The sequence below is a fragment of the Narcine bancroftii genome, chromosome 2 (genome assembly GCF_036971445.1).
Source record: "Narcine bancroftii isolate sNarBan1 chromosome 2, sNarBan1.hap1, whole genome shotgun sequence".
NCBI classification, from domain to species: domain Eukaryota; kingdom Metazoa; phylum Chordata; class Chondrichthyes; order Torpediniformes; family Narcinidae; genus Narcine; species Narcine bancroftii.
Window position 1 is genome coordinate 60,160,451 of NC_091470.1, and position 25,604 is coordinate 60,186,054.

At 40.8% G+C, this 25,604-nt stretch overlaps 1 protein-coding gene across 10 annotated transcripts in view; it reads left to right on the top strand.

Annotated features, from left to right (window-relative positions):
• ralgapa1 (Ral GTPase activating protein catalytic subunit alpha 1) overlaps positions 1-25,604 on the top strand; it is a 251,767-nt gene that overhangs the window by 20,156 nt on the left and 206,007 nt on the right. The window contains exon 1 of one of the 10 annotated variants that reach the window (XM_069916819.1): positions 9,970-10,227. The exons of the other annotated variants lie outside the window; for them this stretch is intronic. The gene's annotated coding sequence lies outside the window, so the exon portion shown is untranslated. Of the gene's footprint in view, positions 1-9,969; positions 10,228-25,604 lie in introns of those variants that run through there. 10 annotated transcript variants of the gene reach the window in all.

Sequence of the window (25,604 nt, forward strand, 5' to 3'; positions counted from 1 at the left end):
CAGTTAGCCTAACATTTGTAGTTGGAAAAATGCTTGAGGCTATCTTTAAAGTTGGAAATAGTGAGATATCTGGATAGAAATTGTTAATTCAGACAAACTTAGCATGATTTCAGAAAGGACAGATCCTGTTTGAGCAGTTTACAGGAGTTCTTGATGATGTAACAAGCACAGAGGATAGAGGAGAACAGGTGGAAGTTGTAATCTTAGATTTCTTAAAGCATTTGAGAAGGTGCTGGATATTTTTTTTTAAATCCATAAGGATGATTGGAGTTGGGGTAATGTTTTGGCACAGAGAATTAGTTAACTAATAGAAAGCAGAGAGTTGGGATAAAAAGGTGTGTCTCTGGTTGGCAATCAATGGTAAGTGGATCGTCGCACAGATCGGTGCTTGGCCTGCAACAATTATGCATAAACAATTTGGAAGAGTCAGTGTGTAGAGTATCTGAGTTTAATGACACTCAGGATGGCAGGGGATGGCAAAGGGAAAACGTGAATACTTGTCAATGACATTGAGAAAGTACATGTTTCCATTTGTGGAAAGGGGTGGGATGCCTTTATCAGGTGCGCTTTGTCGTAACGGTAGAAGCACGGCTTGCCCTCTGCGCACACCTGGCAGGACCTGGTCATTTCCTTGATATCTTCAATGGAGTACGGCAGGTTGCGTGCCTTGACAAAATGAGCCATGCAGGCAATGGCTAGGTGGCAAAGCTTATTGCACAGTGACTGCAACTGTCCAGTGTGTACAGAGGCACAACTTCCTCTTGACAGGGCATCTGGAGGTTAATTGAGAGTACGTGGCCTGTATGTTATATCGTAAGTAGAGGTAGAGTATTCGATCCTTCACCTAGTGATCATGTCATTCTTTATTTTGCTTTTTGCATTATTAAACATAAATGCCACCGATCGCTGGTCAGTGAGCAGTGTAAATTTTCTGCTTCCAGAGCTTGATGGCCTTTACAGTGGCTTGAGCCTCTTTCTCCACAGATGGGTTCCGAAGCTCATTGCCTTGTAGGGTGCAGGAGAAAAAAGCAACTGGCCTGCCTGCCTGGTTAAGGGTAGCAGCCAGAGCTATGTCAGAGGCATCGCTTTCCACCTTGAAGGGTGCGGCCTTTGTGATGTAGCTCCAAACATAGTCGAAAGCTGCCTGGGCTTCGGCCAACAATCAGAAAGAGGTGGTCTTTAAGAGGGGGCGGACCTTATCTGCATAGTGATGGACCCACTGAGCATAGTAGGAGATGAAGCCCAGATACCTCCTTAAGGCTTTCATTGTCCTTTGGATTGGGGTCAGGGCCAATTATGCCATTTTCCACCACATAGCCCAGGATCGCCAGATGTTTCGTCCAGAATGTGGACTTACTGGAGTTGTACGCGAGGTTCAATGCCTTGGCCATGCGGAGAAACCTCTGGAGGTTGGCGTCATGGTCTTCCAGAGAGTGTCCTCAAATGGTGATGTGGTCGAGATGAGGGAAGGTGGCCTTCAATCCATACTCGTGTACCATTTTGTCCATCTGTCTCTGAAAGACCGAGACCCCATTGGTGATACCAAAAGGGATCCCTCCGAAACTGATAGAGCTGTCTGTCTGCCTCAAATGCTGTGTAGGGGCAGTCCTTGGAACGGATCGGAAACTGATGCATGAAGCTTTCAGGTCGATGGTCAAGTAGACCCAGTACTGCGGAATTTTGTTCACCATGTCCAAAATTCGAGGGAGGGGTGTGAAATGATTAATTGTTTGGCTATAGTCAATCACTAGCCTGACTTTTCTTCTCCTTTCATGAATACCATCTGTGCTCTCCATGGGCTGTTGCTAGGCTCAATGATGTTTTCTTTGAGCAGCTGCTGTGTCTCAGCTCTGATAAATTCCCGATTTCCCCCACACTGTATCACCTGCTCTTTGAGGTTATTGGTTTGCAATCAGGGGTCAGGTTCAGAAACAGTGGGGGGGGGGGGATATCAATATTTAGGGTGGAGAGACTGCATGTGGAGTCCAGCTTTTGTGACCTTCCGTTCTGCACCATGATTGGAGGGAGTAGCCCAGAGTACTCTATGGTCACGGTTTTAAGGTGACATAGGATGTCCAGGCCCAGCAACATAGGAGCACACAAATCCTTCAGTACATACAATCAAAACTTACAAAATCTGCCCCCCTTTTACAGTTAGATGTACTATACAATACCTTTGGATTGTCGCCAAGTGCGAAGCCAAGAAAATACGATAGTCCGTCGGATACACTCTTAAGTTGTACTGCAGAGCCGTTGCTTTTAATCATCTTTAAACCTGAAAACAGAATCACACTTTAGCTTATCACTTACCTAACTTAATCCCCTCCTAATTCTAAGCACACGTGTATGTAATGTGTGCATAAGTTTAGAAAAGTTATTTGATTCACAGTCCAATCTCACTTCTCATTCCTCCAAGTTCACTGGTTGCAGGCAATTCTTGTACTGTGCACAGAATTTAACATTTATGAAGTTCACCAGGCTTTGGTGCTTGAAAGGTAAATGGTTACCGCTCAGGAAGGTTCTTGTTTGTTTTCAGAGAGGTTATTCCTGCACACAAACTGATTCCTTTTAATCAGCCATATCAGTATCTTGCTGAAGAAACTTGCCCCCTCAGGGTTTTCCTGATGATGACCTCAGGACACCACAGAGTTCCTTTTTGTTTCTGTTATTTCAAGTGAAACATTAGGCAGCCAGTCCTCTCCTCTTGCATGAACCAAAAGGGCTTTGACCAGGTTGAACTAAGCACTCACAACCTGTCTTCCAAATGGGGTTTTTCCACAAGCTTGCCAGCTTATCTTCTTCCACTGCCAGCTGCTGCTGCTGGCTGTACCACTGCAGAACTAATTTCTCTCTCTGTGAGAAAAAACTGTTCAATTCTCTGCTTGCAAAAACCACATGACCCTCTTAGAACAGCAAGCTGCACTCCTGCGGCTCTGAACTACTCCTCCAATCTCTTTCATCTGTTGCTTTTCAAAACAACAATCGATTAGTGAAGTATCTTGCACACTCCCCAAAGTTTTTGCAAAGGCCCTCAGGTGCTGCCATGTCTGACTTGAGCAGAGTTCCAGTATTTTAAATGAGATCTGTTTTGAAGTGTTTGTATGCAACCTATACTAAAATAACCTGCCCCAATTTATCTCACAAAAACATATCTATATACAACACAAACATGACAATCTATCACAATTTTCTTTAAATTGTTCCAGAAGTTTTAATAGAGCAAGTATGGAGCATCAGCTTTCTTACAAACTCCCATGCCTTTCGATGAGAGAGTATCTCCTTGCAGATATATTCACACATTTTCCTTCTCCTTGCCTTCCACAAAGGACGGTTTTTATTCAGCTCACCGTGCTCTCCTCCAAACAAAATGTCCTCCAACCTTTTTTCCCGCCTCTTTCATGTGACCTGACATCACACAGCTTCAGTCTGTTTTGCAAAACTTCTCCTGTCCCAACATTTGATTTTGCAAAGTCTGGCACCTGGCACTCCAATGGATCTGGAGTTTGCAGCACAAGGCTGAATGTATCCAATACTGTTCCCTTCAAGCACACTTTGTCCTGACATTCATTGTGATCAATATTAATTCCATTATTGGCTTGTTGGCTTTATTTGGTGTTTCCAAACTAGCATCTTCACAAGATAAAGGAAATTGGGCCATTCAGACCATCAAATGTGTTATTGTTCTCTCCTTGTGACAATATTTGTCAAATATGCTGTGACGTGTGCTAAAACCAAGCCCACTATGTAACCTAAGCTATATAATTCTGTTATCTTCAAATATTATCAACCCATTCATTTATGACGAGCTCACGTTTTATCACTAAGAGATAGTATAGACTGGAGGGACTGAATGGCCACAGATAACATTTAACATTTCACACAAGCACAACACGTCATAGCCCATCGATAATTCTATACAGTTGCAAAGGCACTAATTTTGCAAGGGAGAACCATTGTGGCTACTGTAGAGAAAGCAGCTTTTTGAAGCAGCTCGTGGCCAGCCATTTTTGTGGAATTCAGAGCAAGCATGCTCTGTGGATGACTGAACTTTCTCGGTGTACTGACCTGTGCCAAGAGGGTATTTTTGGGAAGCAAAGGGCTTCATTTTGATTGTGACTAACAGTGGTGGTCTCTTGGAAAGACTGCTTCATTTTAAGCGTGACTAGCAGTGAAGGTACTTGGAGAGACTGGTGCCAACTTCTTGGAGGCTGTCCAACTCAAGTCTTGCCTACAAAAGGACCAGGAGTGTTATGACCAGAGCTTGTGCGGATGGACATTTTTTCAAAGGCAATGCAAGAAGAATTTGTGTGTCTGTAGCAGCTGCAACTGCAGTCTTCCAATCAGTTGAACATTAAATGTGGGCATCAAGTTTAAAGACCTACACTTGAACAAGTATTCCCTATGCCATAGATGCTCTGTAATTAGTAAGGGATTGCTTAAGGTGGTATGTGGGTGGAAAGAAAAAGTTTGAAAACCACTGTTTTAATTGTACCTAATTGGCTTGTTATGTGCACGGTTTCATAACTCCAAAGGAAATGGGCCAATGACAATTTTTATCAAGCAAAATATTTATGTAAGAATTAGATCTAGAGCAGTGATTCTCAACCTTCCCTTCCCACTCATATACCACCTTAAGCAATCCTTTACTAATCACAGCACTGTTGGCTTAGGGATTACTGAAAGTGGTATATGAGTGGAAAGAAAAAGGTTGAGAACCACTGCTATAGTTTAAGAGTAAGAAATAAAATTAGTGTTTTCATTAAACATCATCTATTGTTGCTCATTACATGCAGTTTGTAAAATATTACACACATGTACAGGACCTAACAGATAATGGTGGGTGTGTGTGTGTGTGTGTGGGTGTGTGTGTGTGTGTGTGTGTGTTGCGACCCCTCTTTAAATAACAATCCTGATTAATCACATTGATGGGGTGGTGGGGGATGGAGATCCCAGTGATCCTCTATACTGTTTTTATGGTCCTGTGGATTGTCCTCCAATTTGAAGCTCTGCAGCAACTGTGACATGGCTGGCCAGGATGCTCTTGATAGCACTCCTGTCAAAAGTTGACAGAATGCTGGTTGATGATCTTGCTGCCTCAGCCTTCTAAGGAAGTACAGTCGGTGTTGTACCTTCCTGGCAAATGAGGTGATGTGTGTCCAAGATGTGTCACTTCTTAAACTTGTGAGAAATGTAACTCTGCACTATCGAACTATTAATGGTCATCCCAGGTGCTCCTAAAGTCCACAATCATCTCCTTTGTCTTGACAACATTGAGACTCAGGTTGTTATTCTCGCACCATTTCACAAAGTTTTCCACTTTTTCTCTACATTGCAAATCTTTGTTGCTGACGGGGCCAACTGCTGGAGCTGGATCTGATGTCGCAGTCATGGGTCAGTATCGTGAACAGGAGCAGGCTGAGTACACAGCCCTGAGGGACCCGAGTGCACAGCATGATGGGCCTGATGTTCTACTGCCAACCTGGACAGACTGCGGTCTTTCAGTTAGGAAATTGAAATTTACAATTCAGTTACAGAGAGGGTGTTGTATGATTGTATTAAACGCTGAACTGAAGTCAATGAACAGCAGCCAGGTGGGTCAGGATGGAATGGAGGGACAAGGCTATTACATCATTAATAGAATGGTTCCATCTGTTGCCAAATCAAAATTTCTCTAGGAGGTGCACTTTGATATGTTCCAATCACAGACACACAAAGCATTTCATTATGGTGGAGGGCAGTGCCACTTGGGGGTAGTCATTGAGGCCAGTCATTGAGGCCAGTCATTGAGGCCAGTCATTGAGGCCAGTCATTGAGGCCAGTCATTGAGGCCAGTCATTGAGGCCAGTCATTGAGGCCAGTCATTGAGGCCAGTCATTGAGGCCAGTCATTGAGGCCAGTCATTGAGGCCAGTCATTGAGGCCAGTCATTGAGGCCAGTCATTGAGGCCAGTCATTGAGGCCAGTCATTGAGGCCAGTCATTGAGGCCAGTCATTGAGGCCAGTCATTGAGGCCAGTCATTGAGGCCAGTCATTGAGGCCAGTCATTGAGGCCAGTCATTGAGGCCAGTCATTGAGGCCAGTCATTGAGGCCAGTCATTGAGGCCAGTCATTGAGGCCAGTCATTGAGGCCAGTCATTGAGGCCAGTCATTGAGGCCAGTCATTGAGGCCAGTCATTGAGGCCAGTCATTGAGGCCTGTCATTGAGGCCTGTTACTGTCACCGACACTCTTTTGTACGGGATGGCTACCTTGAAACTTGAGGGCACGATGGACTGCTGCAGACATGTTAAAGATCTATACAAGGGCCTGTCAGTTGTTCTACACTGTTCTTCAGTCTTCGAATAGGTATGTTGTCTGGACCAGCTTCTTTGTGTGGGGTCACCCTCGAAAGGATTCTACTCGCCTCAGCCACGGTTATACAAGGGCCCTGTTCTTCAGTGAAAGATGGAGCTTGCTTAGGCATTAGCCTGTAATGGCTCTGATTTTCCACAGCTTTCAAATAAAGAATACACTTACTCATTTCTTTCAACACACCAGGAAGTCAACTTTCTTTTATTATTGATTACACACAACATTGCATTCTTCAACTCCTCAAACACTGCCCAGCTACACTTGTCTGACCTTCTCATTGGCTCACTGCTGCACATGTAATCCTGACACTCTCACTCTCATCCTGCATATGAGATTAATCATTCATATACTGATGCTTAACACAGCTGTGCATCTGCACTATTACTCCTGCACGTCACATCACTTGCATCCTCAGTGGCGGCTGGCATCACTCCTGATGCAAGTAAGTACACGACCATGACAGAACCCTCTCAGCCTCAGACCCATGCAAGGAGGCAATGGAATGGATCTGTCCTGCTATGTCACAGTCTAGATGGCTGACAGTTTGGCCTGACCTCATTCAAAAGTGCAAGACAGGCGATGCAAGGTCTGACTGGCAAGGGTGTGTCAGGTCCTCTGACTCTGTCTCCATCACAGAACGTAGACCATTGATAAACACCAGCTTCAACCTATTGATGGAAACTGTATTAGCTTTTCCATTCCTGTCTATCACAAAAGTCTTCGAGTGGCGTCGCAAGACCTGAAAAGGACTGTTATCAACAGGTTGGAGTGGTTTGCAAAAGGCATCATTCTGGAGGAACACATGAATACAACAATGTAAATTATTCAGCACATACACTGCAGGTGATGCCTGACGCATAGTTCTCATGTTTTCCTGAAGGCAACCAACATAACTAGTCATAAAAACATCTACGTCTGTTCTGTATTTTTACCTTTGCTATATAAAGGACACTGTTTGACCTGCTGAGTTTCTCCAGCTTTTTGTGTTTTTATTTCAACCATGGTGTCTAATGATTTTCGTGATTTACTTCCAACATTACTAGCCAGATTATATATCATTGCACTTGGACTCACAAACTTGCCTGCTGAACATCCAAGATCTGCCTTCTCAGCAATATGCACTCCAAGGAGAACCATGGGCAAATGTTTGCTCCAAGTAAACTCAACTCCCCAAACACTACCCAGCTAAACTCCTCTGACCTTCTCATTGGCTCACTGCCACACAAGTAATCCTGACACTCTCCTCCTCCTGCATCTGAGATTCATCACCCATATACTGACGCCTAACATGCCCATATATGCGCACTATTACTCCTGCGAGTCGCATTTCTTACGTCATCAGCAAAGTACACAACCGCAACAAACCTATTCTTCTCATCAAACTATGCATAGAAGATGTTAAGTCTGTCCAGAAGGGAGTCGGCATCGTCATTATCACCTTATCTCGCACATACACCTTATCTCGCACAGCTGACTATGGATCTTGTGCTACCCACATTTTGCCTTCCAGATTGCATGGGAGGGTTCAGCCCTGGCTGATGTTCGTGTCGTCTTGTCTCCTGAATTGAAGTCCAACCATGGTTTCTAGTTTTACTGAGTTCTTAGTACATCCTAAAATACTGAATCTTTATTTAAATTGGGTAGAGATTTAAAGAGTCCAATAGTAAACAAGTTTTTGATCTGGAAATGAACTGTGTACTTAGCTAGTGTTGCAACGCCTGTAATGGAGTTATAGAAATCTGTTAAATAAATGCATGGTACTTTTGAGTATTGAAGTTTATTGGAGGGTAGGGTGTTGCTCTTTGTAAACTGTGGTAGTTATTTTGCACGAAAATTATAAAATAATCTGTTGTCCACTTGACTATTCTCATAAATTTAAATTTGTAGAAACCTAAACCATTGTGCAGGGAGATTTTAAGAAATGTACATTTTACATGTATATTTCCAACTTAATTACATATTCACATACATCCGGTACCGCACAAATGGCAGTCTCTTCAATCTGAGGCGCCTGCAAGCTCACAGCAAGACACAAGAGCAACTTGTCTGTGAACTACTCTTTGCAGACGATGCCGCTTTAGTTGCCCATTCAGAGCCAGCTCTTCAGCGCTTGACGTACTGTTTTGCGGAAACTGCCAAAATGTTTGGCCTGGAAGTCAGCCTGAAGAAAACTGAGGTCCTCCATCAGCCAGCACCCCACCATGACTACCAGCCCCCCCACATCTCCATCGGGCACACAAAACTCAAAACGGTCAACCAGTTTACCTGTCTCGGTTGCACCATTTCATCGGATGCAAGGATCAACAACAAGATAGACAACAGACTCGCCAAAGCAAATAGGGCCTTTGGAAGACTACACAAAAGAGTCTGGAAAAACAACCAACTGAAAAACCTCACAAAGATTAGCGTATACAGAGCCGTTGTCATACCCACACTCCTGTTCGGCTCCGAATCATGGGTCCTCTACCGGCATCACCTACGGCTCCTAGAACGCTTCCACCAGCGTTGTCTCCACTCCATCCTCAACATTCAGTGGAGCGACTTCATCTCCAACATCGAAGTACTCGAGATGGCAGAGGCCGACAGCATCGAATCCACACAGCTGAAGATCAAACTGCGCTGGGTAGGTCACGTCTCCAGAATGGAGGACCATCTCCTTCCCAAGATGGTGTTATATGGCGAGCTCTCCACTGGCCACCGAGACAGAGGTGCACCAAAGAAGAGGTACAAGGACTGCCTAAAGAAATCTCTTGGTGCCTGCCACATTGACCACCACCATTGGGCTGATATCGCCTCAAACCGTGCATCTTGGCGCCTCACAGTTCGGCGGGCAGCAACCTCCTTTGAAGAAGACCGCAGAGCCCACCTCACTGACAAAAGACAAAGGAGGAAAAACCCAACACCCAACCCCAACCAACCAATTTTCCCTTGCAACCGCTGCAACCGTATCTGCCTGTCCCGCATCAGACTTGTCAACCACAAACGAGCCTGCAGCTGACGTGGACATTATCCCTCCATAAATCTTCGTCTGCGAAGCCAAGCCAAAGAAAAAAGAAAAAAAAGAAACATATTTACGTACTTGTACTATAATTACATCTTTGAATTGTACCACTGCAAATTTGAAATAAAGGATATACCAGTGAGATCCCATGAGCCCAGTTCAACTGCCAAACTATAGCAATTTTTTGTTTGAAGCTTGGGAAGATAATTTTTGGCTTATTTTTGTTTTGATGTTTGTTTCCTTTAAACTTCATTGAGATTAGAAAGATCACCTTTAATTTGAGACTTTAAATTGGAGAAGCAAGATCTTTTGTTGATAACGATATGAAATATTCTAATTTATGGAACTAAGTGACAACTCTTTGCTTCTAACTGGTGTCAAATGGATGTGCTATTTGCAAATTTATCCTTGGTCTCAGCCTTAATTTCACAGCTGGGATAGTTGGATGGTTGGCATTGTTCTCATAGCCAATACCAAATTGCAGAACTTGGAACACCACAGTGCTCCAAGTTCTGACAAGGAAATAAATTGCCAAACAGACAAGATAAAGATTCAAAGTGCTATATTTTCCATTGACTCTTGACAAGTGCTGGCTTTGACTACTCAAAATGGAGAAGGACCATATGCATGATACTGATATTTGATAGTGTGGAAGTTTTAGAGAAAGTGCAGAGGAGATATACCAGGATGTTTCCTGGATTGGAGATCATATTTTATGAAGTAAGGTTAGCTGACCTAGGGTTTTTCTCTTTAGACCGAAGAAGGATGAGAGGTGACTAAAAAGAGGTCTACAAGATTGAGCAGCAGAGATAAGGTAGACAGCCAGCATGCTTTTCCTAGGACAGGAGTAGCAAACACCAAATAACATTTGTTTAAGGTGAGTGGAGGTAATTTAGGGGAAATGTCAGAGGCTTTTTTTTTGTTTTTGTTTCGCAGAGTGGTGAATGCCAGGAATGGATTGCAGGGGTGGAGATAGAGGCTGGTACAATGGGGATATTAAAAGGACTTGTTAGATAGGCACATGGATGTATGGAAAATGGAGGGTAATGGGTTGTAAGGTTGGTATGTGATAGATTGTGTAGTAGGTTTGCATTCTTTGGCACAACATTGTGGGCTGAAAGTCCATTCTGTGCTGTAATTTTTATGTTTTATAGCACGGTAGAAACTGATTCTGGCCATTTAAACCAATACTTCCAAATTGCACACAAATTAACCTATAACCCTGTATGTTTTGGATGGTGGGAGGAAACTGGACCACCCGGAGGAAACCCACACAGACATGGGGACAGTATACAAACTCCTTATAGACGGTACTGGATTAGAATCCTGGTCGCTAGTGCTATTCAATCAATATGTTTGTGTTCATATATAAAGATCCCTGCAAACTAGCCATCTGCCCACTCCACCTTCAGTCCATCTATGGAAGGTGGTGCAGTTCTCACATTCTACTTGTCATTCCAGAATTCACAAAACTGGAATGGAAGCAGACCGTTGTTGTTGTGGTCTTATTGACACAAATAAGAACCAAAAATGTATACATCAGGTCAAGCAGCATTAGCGGGGAGAGTTAAACATTCAATGTTTTGGGTCAATGAATTATGAAACAAACTATAAAAATTAAAAGAAACCAGTTACATGGTGCAAAGTGATAGAAATTTAAAAACAAAGGACATATTTGAGATGGGATAGTGACCCAGATCTGAAAGATAACATTTACTTTTAAAATATAGCAGTTAAATGGAAAAGTGAAATTAATTGAAATGGAGAGGTGCAACAACATATTTAGAGAGTGGCGGGGTGGGGGGGGGGGGGGAGGTGGAGAGAAGAGATTACCTTGTATTATCCAATTTGATGGCTATCAGCTGCTCAGATTTTAAAAAACTGTGGTGCTGTCCCTCAATCTTTGTTGGAGTTATAATGGAATGATGTCAGAGGCTGAAGCCAGAGGTCAAAAAGGGAGTGGGATGAAAATTAAAGAGACAGGATACAGGAATCTCAGGTCACCCTTATGGGCTAAACTTGCATGTTTTGCAAAGTGGATGCCCAATCTGCATTTGGATTCCTGATAATAAAGGGAATGACAGTATAAGTAAAAGGGGAGCACATTTAGCATAGCCGTTAGCTCAGCGCTTTACAGTGACTTGGACCAGAGTTTGAATGCCGCACTCCGTCAGGAGTTTGTACGTTCTCCCCGTCCTTGTGTGTTTCCGGTTTCCTCCCACCTTTCAAAAACATATTGGGGTGTCGGTCAATTGGGTATTTTTTGGTGGCATGGGCTCGTGGATTGAAAGGGCCTGTTACCTTGCTGTATGTCTAAATAAATGCACTAAATTGAAAGGAGTTTCCAGGTCCTTGATGGCTCTGTCATGGAGAGCACAAAATTCCTGGACCCAAAACATCTCCTACACTTCCTAAGGAAGTTGAGGAAGGCAAAGCTACTTCCCCCAACCTGACAATGTTTTACAGGAGTACAGATGAGAGTGTCCTGTCTGGCTGCATCATTGTCTTGTGTTTTCGCTGCAAGGCATTAGAATAGAATTCAATATAGAGAATCGTGAAAATAGCTGAGAAGATCACCAGGATCTCCCTTTCCATTATCAACAATGTTCACTCGGAGCATTGTTTAAACAAGGCTCAAAGAATTATAAGAGGACTTTTTCCATCCAGCACGCAATAGGAAAGAGGTGCAGGACTGTCAGGCTGGGATATTGCTTCTTTCTGCAGGCTGTGAGATGGAACAATAACCTGTATCTGAGTGAATCATTCCAAAATATATGTATATATTTATTTATATTCTATCTTTATGTATATATGTGATACGTGCTGTGTATGTGTGCACCATGGTCCAGAGGCACACTGTCTGGTTCTATATGTGCAGTCATGTGATAATAAACTTGAAGAGGAAAGACAGGTGTTGCATCTTTTATTGACTGCATGGGAAAGTGCAGTGAGAAAAGGAGAAGTTGGTAAAAGTATAAAAGTGGGATAGATATTTGTCGAGAAATCAGATCTTTGGATTACTGAAATTATAGGTGATGTCCTCACTCTGGCAGGGATGAAGGCCCAAGACAACAGATAGTTCAAGTGGGATGCAACCTGGGATCAGGGTGGCCATTGCAGGCAAAACATAGATGCTCTATGAAGTGGATCTCAATTATACATTGGTCTCATTTGTGCAGAGAAAGCTACATCGGGAGGACTAAATGAAGTAGATGAGGTGCACATAAATCTTTGCCTTGCATGGAAGGGCTGTTTGAGACTCTGGATGGTGTGAAGGAGGAGGTGTAAGAGCAGATATTGCATTTCCTAATGTTATAGGGGAAAGTACCAGGGATCAGGGAAGGATGGATGTGATGGGATGAGTGGACAAGGGAATCACGGAGAATTATACTTGCTGAAAGCGGTGGGAACGGGTAGATGTGCCTGGTGGTGGAGTTGAGTTGCAGCCGTCGGCCGTGACTGAGGATAACATGTTGAATGTAGAGGCTAGTTTGGTGAAAGATGAAGGCAAGTAGCTCTATTGTTTTGTTGGAGGGAGCTGTGAGGTAGAGCTGAACTATGAGAAACAAATTGAATAAGGGAGATGGCTCAATTGAACACAGTAGAGGGCAAGCTGCATTGCTTGAAAGGGATATTTCAGATGTCCTGGAATGGAAGGCTTCATTTTGGGTCAAAGGTGGTGAGGCGGGAAGAGGTGCAGTCAAGGTAGCTATGGGAGTTGGTGAGTTTATAGTAAATGTCAGTATATAGCTTGTGTCCTGAGATTGGGGACAAATTAGATCAAACCAATCTAGTAAGGGGAGAAATGGAGTAAGTGAATTTCAGAGTAGGGTGGAGTTGGTAGCCAAGTTGATTAAAATTGACAGTTCTGCATGATGCAGGAAGCAACCCCAATGCTGTCATTGTATCAGAGAAAGATTGGAGGGCTCGTGCTGAGATAGGCTCTAAATAAAAACTGTTCCGTGTAGCCAACAAAAAGACAGGTGAAGCCTTTAGTTTGAAAAATTAAGAATGAGAAGTTAATTTGTTATCCAATTGTACCAGCATTCTATGTTCAAAGACCCTCACCACCCAGGCCATGGTCTCTTCACACTGCTACCATTGGGAAGGAGGTACGGGAGCCTGAAGATGAGCATCCAGCAGTCCAGGGACAGCTTCTTCCCCTCTGCCATCAGATTATGAATGGGCAATGAACCACAGACACTAACTCACTTTCTTTTTATTTTTGCACTAATTTATTTATTTTTAATGTAATTTTATAGCAATATTTTCACTGTAATGCTGCCACAGAACAACATTTCATGCATGTTCATGAAAAACTGATTGAGTACAACCCAACAAAACAGCATTCTCTGGTCCACAGTGCAGAACAGTGCGAAATGCACGTGCAGCTATAGCACACAGACAAGCAATACATAGACACAATACATATGAACATATATTAAAATAAATACTATACTATTCAATAGTTGAGTCACTGAGAGTTGTTTTTAGCAATTATTCAGCATTTTCACTGCCCTTAGGAAGAAGCTGTTCTTCAGCCTGTGGCTCTGGCTCTGACACTTCTGTGAATTTTTCCTGATGGAAGTAGCTGGAAGGTGCTGCAAGCAGAGTGTAGGGGTCCTCCCTGATTTTGTGACCCTCTTAAAGAATGGTCCTGGTAAATCACATCAATGAGGGTGAGGGATATGCTAGTGGGCACAGGTTCACAAAGGTGAGGCCTCTAATGAGGCCAGAAAGATCCACATCATGGGGAAGGTGGGGGGGGGGAGGTCAGGAGGGGTGGTTAAATCCTGGTCAGGTATTGAGTTGAAGCTAAACAAGGGCTCAGAAGATTGAAAGTAGGGTGGAGGAGGGCGCTCAGAGAAATAAGGGAACTTGAAGGAGAGGGGGAAAGAATGGTTCTGAGAGTAGAACTGGGATGCGAGGTCAGGGGCTGGGGGGGGCGTGGTCATGCAAAGGATCAAGACAGGCATGTCTTGGATGAGGTCTCTGTGAAGAGTATTAAAAAGACAATTTAAAATTAAGAATTATTTCACTGTGAAAGAACAAAATGGTCACTAAGAAGCCAAGACAGCAAAAAAACAACATTGGAAGAGACAGCGACTCAGCTGGGAACATAGAGTAAAAGTTTGAAAGGGAGCAGCACAAGAGCGACCCTGGGTCCAGCTGAACCCGACAGTGCTGGGGGATCAGCGCGAGACCTGAGTATAATCCTGGATAAGATGGAGACTTTATGCACTTGTTGTTTCACGGGAGTTGAAATCACAATGAGAGATATGTCAGAGAAGATGACTGAAGTAACGGATGGCAATCGATGTTTTATGAAGAAGAATTTCTATGAAAATTATGAGAAGATTAGAGATATTAAATAATAACAAAGTGTTTACAGTGGGGCTAAGTAAAAAGTATTTTTTTGAATCATATTTATTAAATGTTATAGAAATTTGGTTCAAGAAAGAAAATGAGAACTTGGTAAAATAGTAGCAGGGTGGAGAAGCTGGTCAAAGGGGGATAATGGCTCTAAGAGAGGAGCAGTTTTGCAATAAAGAGAGAGGGGGGGTTCTTTAAAGATTTTGTGTGCTTTTTTCGCGGGCTTCTGAGACTTTTTGTTTGCCTCATTGTCCGAGCAGGGGCACTATATATGTTTGTTAAAGGGGAAGCATCACTGTATACTTCAATAATCAAAAAGATTTTACTACTGTACTAAACAATACAGTAGTTTAAGAACTGGTATAGATAGAATGTTAAAATTTATTAGTCTGAATGTTAACAGGCTAAATAGGGCAGTGAAAAGGAAAACAGTCTTGGGGCATGTAAAGAAACTAATGCTGCATGTAGTTTTCTTGTGGGAAACACATCTTACTAAATTGGAGCATGCTAAATTAAAAAGAGCATGGGTGGGGCAAGTAATCTCTTCTTTTGGTTCAAAGGCAAGAGGAGTAGAAATTTTAATTAATAAAAATGTACCAGTAATAGTAAAAGATTTATCGATTGACCAAGCTGGAAGGTTTGTAGTGACACATTGTAAAATTTACGCAGAATCATGGATATTTATGAATATTTACACTCCAAACTATGGCGATGAAGCCTTTATGAAGTAGAGGATAGACAAAATATATTGGTGGTGGGGGGGGGGGATTTAATTTCTATTTAGATCCAATACTGGATAAATTAGCGAGAACAGTAACGAGGGCAAAAGCTGCAAAAATGATGCTATCATTTATGAAGGATTTAAATCTGATTGATATTTTGAGGCAACTCATTCCCACTGAGAAAGATTTCGTGTTCTGCTCAAGGGTTCATGACTCACATACAAGATTTGATTTATTCTTAATGTCTGCACAGTTTAAAAAAAAACGGTGATAAAAACAGAATAATGGCGAGGCTACTGTCAGACCACTCACCATTAACCTTAACTATTGTGATAGTGGGGAAAAAAATGTGTACAGATGACGTCTTAATGTCATGTTGTTGGAAAGGACAGATTTCTGTGAGTTTATTAGGAGACAAAAAGAACTATTTTGTGAGACAATGCTCCCACCGATAACAGCTTTTTGATATGGGATAAGTTTGAAGCTTATCTGAAAGGGCATATTATTTCTTATACAAAAAATCTTAAAAGAGTATTTAATGCGGAATTAGGTGGTTTGGAGAAAGAATATCAGAGGACGGGTTTCCAAGTATAGAATCTTAAATAAAAAATTGAGATATAATACATTGCAAATGTTTAAATAGAAAAAAAATTAAAAACTAAGCAAAAATAATATGAATTGGGAAAACCAGTGCATAAAGTTTTTTTTGACAAGTAAAATCAGAAGAGTCATCGAGGATGATAAATGCAATTAAAACAGAATCCAACATTCTTAAATACAACCAGAAAGAGATTAGATATTTTAGACAATATCATGCAAAGCTATATAAATCAGAATTATTAGAAGATGATGAGGTGGATGAATTCCTAACGAACATTGAGCTTCCAAAATTAGAGGTGAGAGAACAAATAGAGTTAGATACCCCTTTTCACAAGAGAAGAAATTGAGAAGGCTCTGACCACTCTGCTGGCTAATAAGTCTCCAGGGGAGATGGGTTCCCGCCTGAGTTTTATAGACAATTAATGATCTGTTGATGCCTCTGAGAATGAATGTGCTAGATAGGGTAGTGGAGATTCAGGCTCTCCCGGACTCTTTTTCAACGTATTATTACAGTGTTGTCAAAAAAACCTCATCATGTAGACCTATCTTGCTTTTGAATGCTGATTATAAGATATTGGTGAAGGCATTAGCCAATAGACTGGGACAATATTTACCAAAATTAATGCATATAGATCAGGAAGGATATGTTAAAGGAAGACACTATTCAAATAGTCTGGATAGGATATTTAATATAATGTATATGGCTAAATCAAAATTGAATTCCAGTATAACAATCTCCCTCAACGCTGAATTGGCATTCGACCACTGAGAAAAGCCTTTTTTATTTAAAACATTGGAGAAATTTGGAATAGGTAGAGCATTCATAAATTGGGTAAAAACTCTATCATAAACCACAAGCCAAAATTATAACTAATAGTCAAATGTCAGCGATTTTTCCCTCTGAGTAGATGGAATAGACAGGGGTGTCCCCTGTCCCCAGCTCTTTTTATCCTTGCGATTGAACCACTGGCAGAGATTATAAGGAGAGATCCAGATATGAAAGGCCTCAAAGTTGGGCAAGAAGAACATAAAATCAGCCTATTTGCTGATGATGGGCTACTATATTTATCTAACCCGGCTGAGTTTTTGGAGAAATTACAAACAACACTTAAAAAAAATGGAAGAGTTCCAGGTTATAAAATCAATATGGATAAAAGTAAGAATGCCATTGACAACCTTGATTATGAAAGATATCAAAAAGGAAGTCGACTTTGGTGGGAAGGGTTAACCATGTCAAAATGAAGGTGATGCCAAAATTATAATATCATCCAATCATTGCCATTTCTTTGCTGAAATTTTCTTAAAAATTATTAAATAACTGTATTAGGCAATTCCTGTGGAATAATAAGGTGGAAAAATTAATGTGGGATTATAAGACAGGAGGACTTGGGCTACTGGATTTTAGAAAGTATTATTTGTCAACACAAGCCTGATTTCTTTAATCTTTCTTTGAGGAAGGAGTGAAAGTGCAAAACCGGGTTCATAGAGGTCAAGGGAGAGATGGGAGTTGGATATAGGTGTTGTAATATCAGAAAGATGTTGGTTTGATTGGTGTTTGGATAGCATGACATCATATATAAATGCAAGATATGGACTGGTTCAGTATAACTTCCTACACCAATTATATCTTGCGCCACAGAAGCTATTTAGGTCAAAATCTGAAATATCAGAGATGTGTTTTAGATGTGGGATTGAAACAGGAACATTTTTACATGCTACATGATCGTGTGTGAAGGTTTGGCCCTTTTGACAGTATATTGCTGAAACATTAACAATGATAATGGGTGGCCTTCGCAAACAACCTGGAGCTTTGTCTTTTGAGTAATTTTATTGAAATAGGTAAATTTCTTTTGTCAAAGTAGCTTTTGCAATGGTTAAGAAGTGTATTGCAACTACTTGGAAGTATGACTCTTCCTTAATCATAGGATGTTGGATGCAGAGATGAATAGTTGTATACCTATGGGGAAAAAAAATTTCATACAATCTAAAAAAAAAACCAAATATAACATATTTATCATGATATGGCAGCCATATCTGGACCATATAGGGGCCCTATTATAATAATGATAATAACAAATGTTGCAATATAAGCAGATGTGGTTTCTGCATATAGATCTTTTATGGCTTTTTTTATGGATAATAGGAGTGTGAGCTCTGATGGTGTGTGGTTTTATATTTTGTAGGAAGGGATGGAGGGGTTTTTTGTTTTTTGTTTGACAACGTTTATTATTTTGAAGGGAGAAGGGTTTTCTTTGTTTTTTGTTTGAAAAAGTTTAATATATTGTGATATTGAAGATTTTGCTATGTATATATTAAAAAAATTAAAAATAAAATCTTAAAAAATGGGATGGGGCTGAGGTTAGAGCATTCAAGTGGCTGGCAGACTATCAGGAGTCTAAAGTGGGGAGGAACAGGAGCCAGAAATTGGCTGGAATTCATAGATTGCCAAGGAGCATCAGGAGTCTGTTGGGTGAGTTCTAATCCTTTGTGGAGGTCAGGAACACAAATGCTAGTTGAAGGAGTGGATCTGGTGGAGGACAAGGTAGAAACTGTAGTCCACAGCACATATGGGAAAGTGAAGCCTGGAAATGTTCGAGGTATCAACGCATGACAGAGATGGTGGAGCATAGGATCTGGAGGGAGAACCATTGGGAGTAGTGTTGAATTGAATTTGCATACCAGATATTGTGGCTGGGACCGATCTGGGAGGCTTGGTGATGGCCAGAAACCATGTTGGACAAGATAATGATGAAGACAAACTAATGATGAAGCAAGGAAGTGGCTGTGGTAATGAGTCACTTCTTATCTTAAAACTATGCTCTCTTGCTCTGTTGTATTTGACATTTTTGCCATGGAGAAAAAAATCCTACTATCAACTCTATGTCTCTCATAATTTTATTTGGTTCTTTCAACTTAACCCTCATACTCCAACATACCAGAGAATACAATCCAAGTTTGTCCAACTTCTTACAGCCATCACATGTAATCCAGACAATTCTTTGGTGAACCTTTCTGCACACTCTCCGAAACCTTCATATCCTTCCAAATGAATAGCAATCAGAACTGCATATACAAGTATTACGTGTAGTTCTGATTGCTATTTGTTTGGAAGGATATGTATCAAAGTTTGATACAGCTGATACATGCCAACTTTTATACTTGATGCTCTAATCAATGAAAGCAATCATGCCATATACCTTCTTCACTACTTGTGTTTCCACTTTCTGAGAGTTATGGATTGACATCTCAAGATCTCTCTGTATCTCTGTACAGCTGCTACCTCGCTACCATCAGATTCCTCTACAATATAGTCAGTCAGGTACTCATTTAAGGACTCTTACTTGTGCACTTTATTGATTTTTTTCCCCCCCTCTCTGTATTGCTCAGTTTGTTTACATTTCTTTATTTGTGTACTTTGAGTGCAGTATTTTGCACCATCAACAAGTGGCAATTCTTGCCCACAGGAAAAAGAATCTCAGGGCTGTATGTGATGTCATCTGTGCACTCTGACAATAAATCTGAATTTAGAAAATTGAACATCAGGTGCTCCTAAAGGTCCTGCCATTTACTATATACTTTACTGTTGCCTTTGACCTCCAAAAATGCATCCCCTCACACTTCTCCGAATTAAATTCCATCTGCCATTTCTCAACTGATATTCTTTGTATCCAACTATACCAATTTTGAAATAATCTATAAATTTGCTAATCAGACCATCAATACTTTCATTCAAATCATTAATATATATTTCAAACAACAGAGGTCTCAGCCCTGATCCTTGTGAAATATGATTAGTTACAGCCTCCAGTTAGGTTTCATTTTTTTTCCCCTCCTACTTTTTACTTAGAACCATGGAACATTGCAGTACATAAAAAGGCACCTTCATCCCTTCTAGTCTGTGGTGAACTTTTTTTTTTGCCTCATCACGCTGGCCTGCACCCAGCCAATAGCTCTCCATACCTCTCCCATCCATGTAACTGTCTAAATTCCTCTTAAATGTTAAAATTGAGCCCACGATCACCTCTTCGGCTGGTAGCTTGTTCCACACTCCCACAACTCTGAGTGAAGAAGTTCCCCCTCATGGTCCCCTTAAATTTTTCCCCATTCACCCTTAACCCATGTTTTCTGGTTCGTATCTCACCTACCCTCAGTGGAAAAAGCTTATCTACATTTACTCTGTCTATCCTGCTCATAATTTTAAATAACTATCAAATCTCTCCTCATTCTTCTACACTCCAAGGAATGAAGTCCTAACCAGTAATTCAGTTCCTGAAGTTAGGTGACAAAAACTGTACATAATACTCCAAATTGGGCCTCACCAATGTCTTATGCAACTTTAACATAACATCCCAGCACTTATACTGGATAAAGGTACACAATCCTTTATCCAGAACCCTTGGGGGACAGTGTGTTCCGAATACCGGTCTCCCCAACCACCCCCTGCCCGCCAGACTGGCGCTGCCAGTGTCTCCCCCCCCCCCCACCCGCCCGACTCGCGCTGCCGGTCTCTCGCTCACCCGACTCGCTCTCCCCTTCAAACCCCCCCCCCCCCCCCACGACTCGCACTGCTGTCTCTCTCCCCACTTGCCGGATTTTGGAGCTTTCCGGGTTTTAGATGTCCGGATAAAGGATAGTATATCTATACTTTGATTTATGAAAGCCAATATGCCAAAAGCTCTCTTTACAACCCTATCCACCTGTGACGCCACTTTCAGGGAATTATGTATCTGTATTCCCAGATCCCTCTGTTGTACTGCACTACTCAGTGCCCTACCATTTACCGTATATGTCCTTTCTTGGTTTGTCCTTCCAAATTGCAACACTCACAGTTGTCTGCATTAAATTCCATCTACCATTTTCTGCTGAATTTTCCAGCTGATCCAAATTCCTTTACAAGCTTTGAAAACCTTTTTTTGTTGTCCACAACATCTCCAATCTTAGTGTAATCTGAAAACTTGCTGATCCAGTTTACCACATTATCATCCAGATCATTGACATAGATGACAACAATGGTCCCAGCACTGATCTGTAAGGCACACCACTACTCCACAGGCCTCTAGTCTGAGAAACAAATGTCCACCACTGCTGTGGTTTGTCCAGTCCAGCCATTGTCAAATCCAGTTCACTACTTCATGAAACCTGAGCGTCTGAACCTTCCTTTTTTTTTTGAATATTTTATTTTTGATTTTTTTTTCAAAAATATACATAATAGAATCTTCAGTAACACAATATATTAAACTTACAAACAAAAACAAAACATACCCTCCCTTCCTCCCTCCCCCCTTCTATACACACAGATTCATACACCTTCAAAGCTTACATATCTTTTAAATGTATATAATACAGTTGGGGAAATCACTTTTTGGGATGTATAATATCAGCATTTATATTCCTTTCTGTGAGTATATTTGGGCCCTTTCGTGCTCCAGATATGGCTGCCAGATCTTTACAAAAGTGTCATACTTATTCTTTAAATTATGTCATTTTTTTTCCCAAAGATATACAATTCATTTCCACAGTCCATTGTGCTATAAGTAGAGGGAAGTTGGAGTTCCAAGTGATTGCAATACATTTTTTTGCTTCCGCCAGTGCTATATTTTATAAATGAGATTTGTTATTTAGTCAATTTATTGCTTACTTCAATTAAGCTCGTCCACGTAACATGTAGAATAGTTCCTATTTCAGTCCCACATCTGAAACATATCTCTGAAATTTCTGCTTTTGATCTATGTAACTTCTGTGGAGTAAGATGTAATTGGTTCAGAAAATTGTACTGAATTAGTCCATATCTTGCATTTACAATTGATGTCATTTCTGTCCGTACACCAATCTGACCAGTTTCTTTCTGAGATTACTACACCCAAATCCAACTCCCATCTTTCCCTTGACCTCTGTAAACCTGGTTTTGCACTTTCACTTTGGAGAGAATAATATATTTTTGTTATAAATTTGGGCGTATTCCCCATCCATACTGTCCTTTCCATTTCATTAGTTTCAGGTGGGGTCAGTGTTGGTCCCCATCTTTCTCTTAGCTGGAGAAAACAATAGGAAGGTCCTATTGGCCACTCAGTATTTATGTTTTAGTTGTTCGAATGACTAGTTCCTTCTTTGTAACAGTCTTTAATATATCTTATTCCTTTGCCATTCATTCAATATTCTATTGTCTATGTTCATAGGCAATAACACAGTGGAGCTTTTATTGATATCCCTACTTTTTTTCAATACTTTCATTAATTTCCTGCCACATTCTGGCCATATAAGTATGGGATTATGTCTTTTTAGTGATATGGCACTGCATTTATAGATAAAAATCCTTTGCTTCCCCCTCCCCCATTGAGTACATTCCCATTTGAATCCAAGAGCAGGGCTGTCTTCCACAAAGAAGAGTGTGAAAAATCTAGCCTGTGCAGCTAGGTATTTTTTAAATCTGGAAGTCTTAAGTCCTCCCAGCCTGTAGTCCCATGTCAGTTTTTTCAATGCGTTTCTTGGTACCTTGTTATACAATAAGAACTGTCTAATATAATTATTTAAAATTTTTGTGTAATGGAATAGGCAACAATTGGAAAAGATATTGTAGTCTTGGCATTAAAGTAATCGGTAAATCTCTTCATTCTGCAGATCTTTTTCTATTTTCATCAAAAGAGGAACATAATTTAACGTATACAAACTCTGTAGATTATTTTCAGTTGCTATTTCCAGATATTATCGCATTCTAAATGTGTCAATGGCACATTTTGCTTTTGTCCGTATTCATTTTGCTTTTGTCCGTATTCATTTTATAGCCAGACACTTTTGCACATTTTTCTAATGTTACTTGTAATTTTTCCAAAGATTTAACCGGGTCTGATAGGTACAATACCATGTCATTGGCAAATAGACTAATTTTGTGTTCTTTCTGTCCAACTTTGAAGCCCTTTATATCTGGATCCTCTGCTAGCAGTTTAATCATTAGTACAAAAAACGCTGGAGACGGGATTCCTTATCTACTCGATCTACTCAAGGGAAACACTGCTGACATCTGGCTAATGGCTATAATTTTAGCTTGTGGTTTATGATATAAAGTTTTTATCCAGATTATGTTCTGCCTCTGCTAAATTTTTCCAGTGTTTTAAATAGAAATGTGTAGCGGCAGCTCCACTGCTCCTGCAATAACACACACAACCAGACGGGTTGAGCTCAGTGAGCAGACTAGTTTATTGCAGGCTGCTGGGCTGCACTTACACGCCCTGCCCGGACATGGCTGAGAACCATGCTGGAGGGCGCTGACGTCACCCGGGCATTATGTGGTCCCCCAGCACGGGGCTCAGAAGCCCTGTGCTGGGAGGAAGGGAAAACCCCTGACAGCGCCATTTCAGCCGGCTGCCCCGCTGCATGGCTTACAAGCGGGGCCGGTTCACCTGCCTAGTGGTGTGCCACCACAAAGGACCATTTTAAATGGTTGAATGCTTTTTCGTTAGGTATTCTGTTTTTATCATTCTACTTTTTTAGCTGGACAGACATTAAAAATAAATCAATCCTTGTATATGAATCATATACTTTTGAGTCAAAGGAATAGTCTCTCTCTCTCTCTGGGATTTAATTGCCTCAATATAGAAATCCTTCATGTATGAAATTGTGATTTTTGCTGCTTTCACCTTTGTTATTGTTCTTGCAGATTTATCTCATGTTGGGTCCAAGCAAAAGTTAAATCTCCGACCAGTATATTTTGTCTTCCCTCTGCTGTTTTTAAGAAGATATCCTTCATAAAGACTTCATATTTTTAGCCATAGATATTCATAAGTGTCCATGCTTCTCTGTAAATTTTACAATGTGTGATTACATATCTTCGGTCAACTGATGTGCATTCTATTAATACTGGTGTACTTTTATTAATTAGAATCGCTACCCCTCTTGCCTTTGAACCAAATGAAGACTATTATTGTCCTACCCATCCTCTTTTCAATTTATCGTGTTCCAATTTAGTAAGATGCGTTTCCTCCATAAAGATTATATCTACTTTTAATTTCTTTAAGTATGCCAAGACACTTTTCCTTTTCACCTACCTGTTCAAGCCATTAATATTAGGACTAATAAACTTTAGTGTTTTATCCATACCACACCCGCGAACTCCTGCAGCCCCTTTATAAATTTTTGACCACAATGTAATTACATTGCATTCGTCAGTTATTTCAAAAAAATTATTACATGCGATAATATACTCCCATCCCCCTCAACCTCCCAACTCCCAGCCCAAAAAAAGAAAAGAAAAAAAGAAAAAAAATACTGGAGAATGCCAAGAAAATAAAACATTTCTACAGAAAAATCTATTGGAGGTTACCAAGAAGCGAGGACTTAAGAGAGTCAACCATACATGCAAACCAAAATTTTGTAAATATGGGCCTGAAAAGAGCACCCATACATAGTATGGTTTCCTTAAGGGAAAATCTTGCTTGATAAACATATTGGAATTCTTTGAGGAAGTGACAAGCTGGCTGCATAAGAGAGATGCAGTAGATGTTGAGTACTTGGATTTTCAGAAGGCATTTGACAAGATGCCACACATGAGGCTAATTAACAAAATAAGAGTATACAGGAAATATACTAGCATGGGTAGAGCATTGGCTGATTGGCAGGAAGCTTAGAGTTGGAATATGAGGATCATATCCTGAATGGTGGCCAGTTTCTAGTGGTGAACCACAGGTGTCAGTTTTGGGGCAGCAAAACTGGCTTTGCCAATTTCTTGTCAATTGTCACAGCCTTTTTTTTATGGTGGCCCATATCATCGCTCTACATAAACTTGCTATAATATTTTTGTTTCATTGAATAAATGTTGAAATTATACCTTGCTAATGGAATACATATCGTATCAGAATTTGTCATGAAAACGACAGTTCATTGTTTTGCAGCAGCATCTTAGTGCAAACATTTATATAAAATAAAATAGTGGAAAAAAAAGACAAAGTAAGGTACTGTCAGTGGTTCATTGTTTATTCAGAAATCTAATGGCAGAGGGAAAGAAGCTGTCCTTGTGCTGCTGAGAGCTCGTCTTCAGGCCCCTGTGCTTTTTTCCCGATGGTAGCAGAGTGAAGATGGAATAGCCTGGGTGGTGGGAGTCTTTGAGGATTGAGGCTGCTTTGTTAAAACCCTACCTCTTGTAGATGTCCTCGATGGAGTAAAGACTGGTACCCGTGATGTTGCAGGCTGAGTTAACAACTCTCTGAAATTTTTTCTCATTTTGAGCGTGATGCAACCAGCCAGAATGCTGTTTATCCAGTCATCAATAAATATGTACTATGAAATATTATCACTGCATTTGAAAAATGGATGACACATAATGTCAGATTTCTGTTAGTCAGTATATTTGTAACCCAGGTGGTCCCTATTAGTAAGTAACATCTCAAACTCTGAAGTATGTTGGAGTTTTTTTTTAACTGAAAAACTAAGGGTTTTGATTTTTTTAAATTAAAAGTATTTCTTTCATGCTATTAAGAGGAATATTAAAGTTGAACTATTCAGTGTAACCATGAAATAAATCAAGGAGTAAAATTCTCTCCTTTTTAGGAAGTTGAATTCACTGATG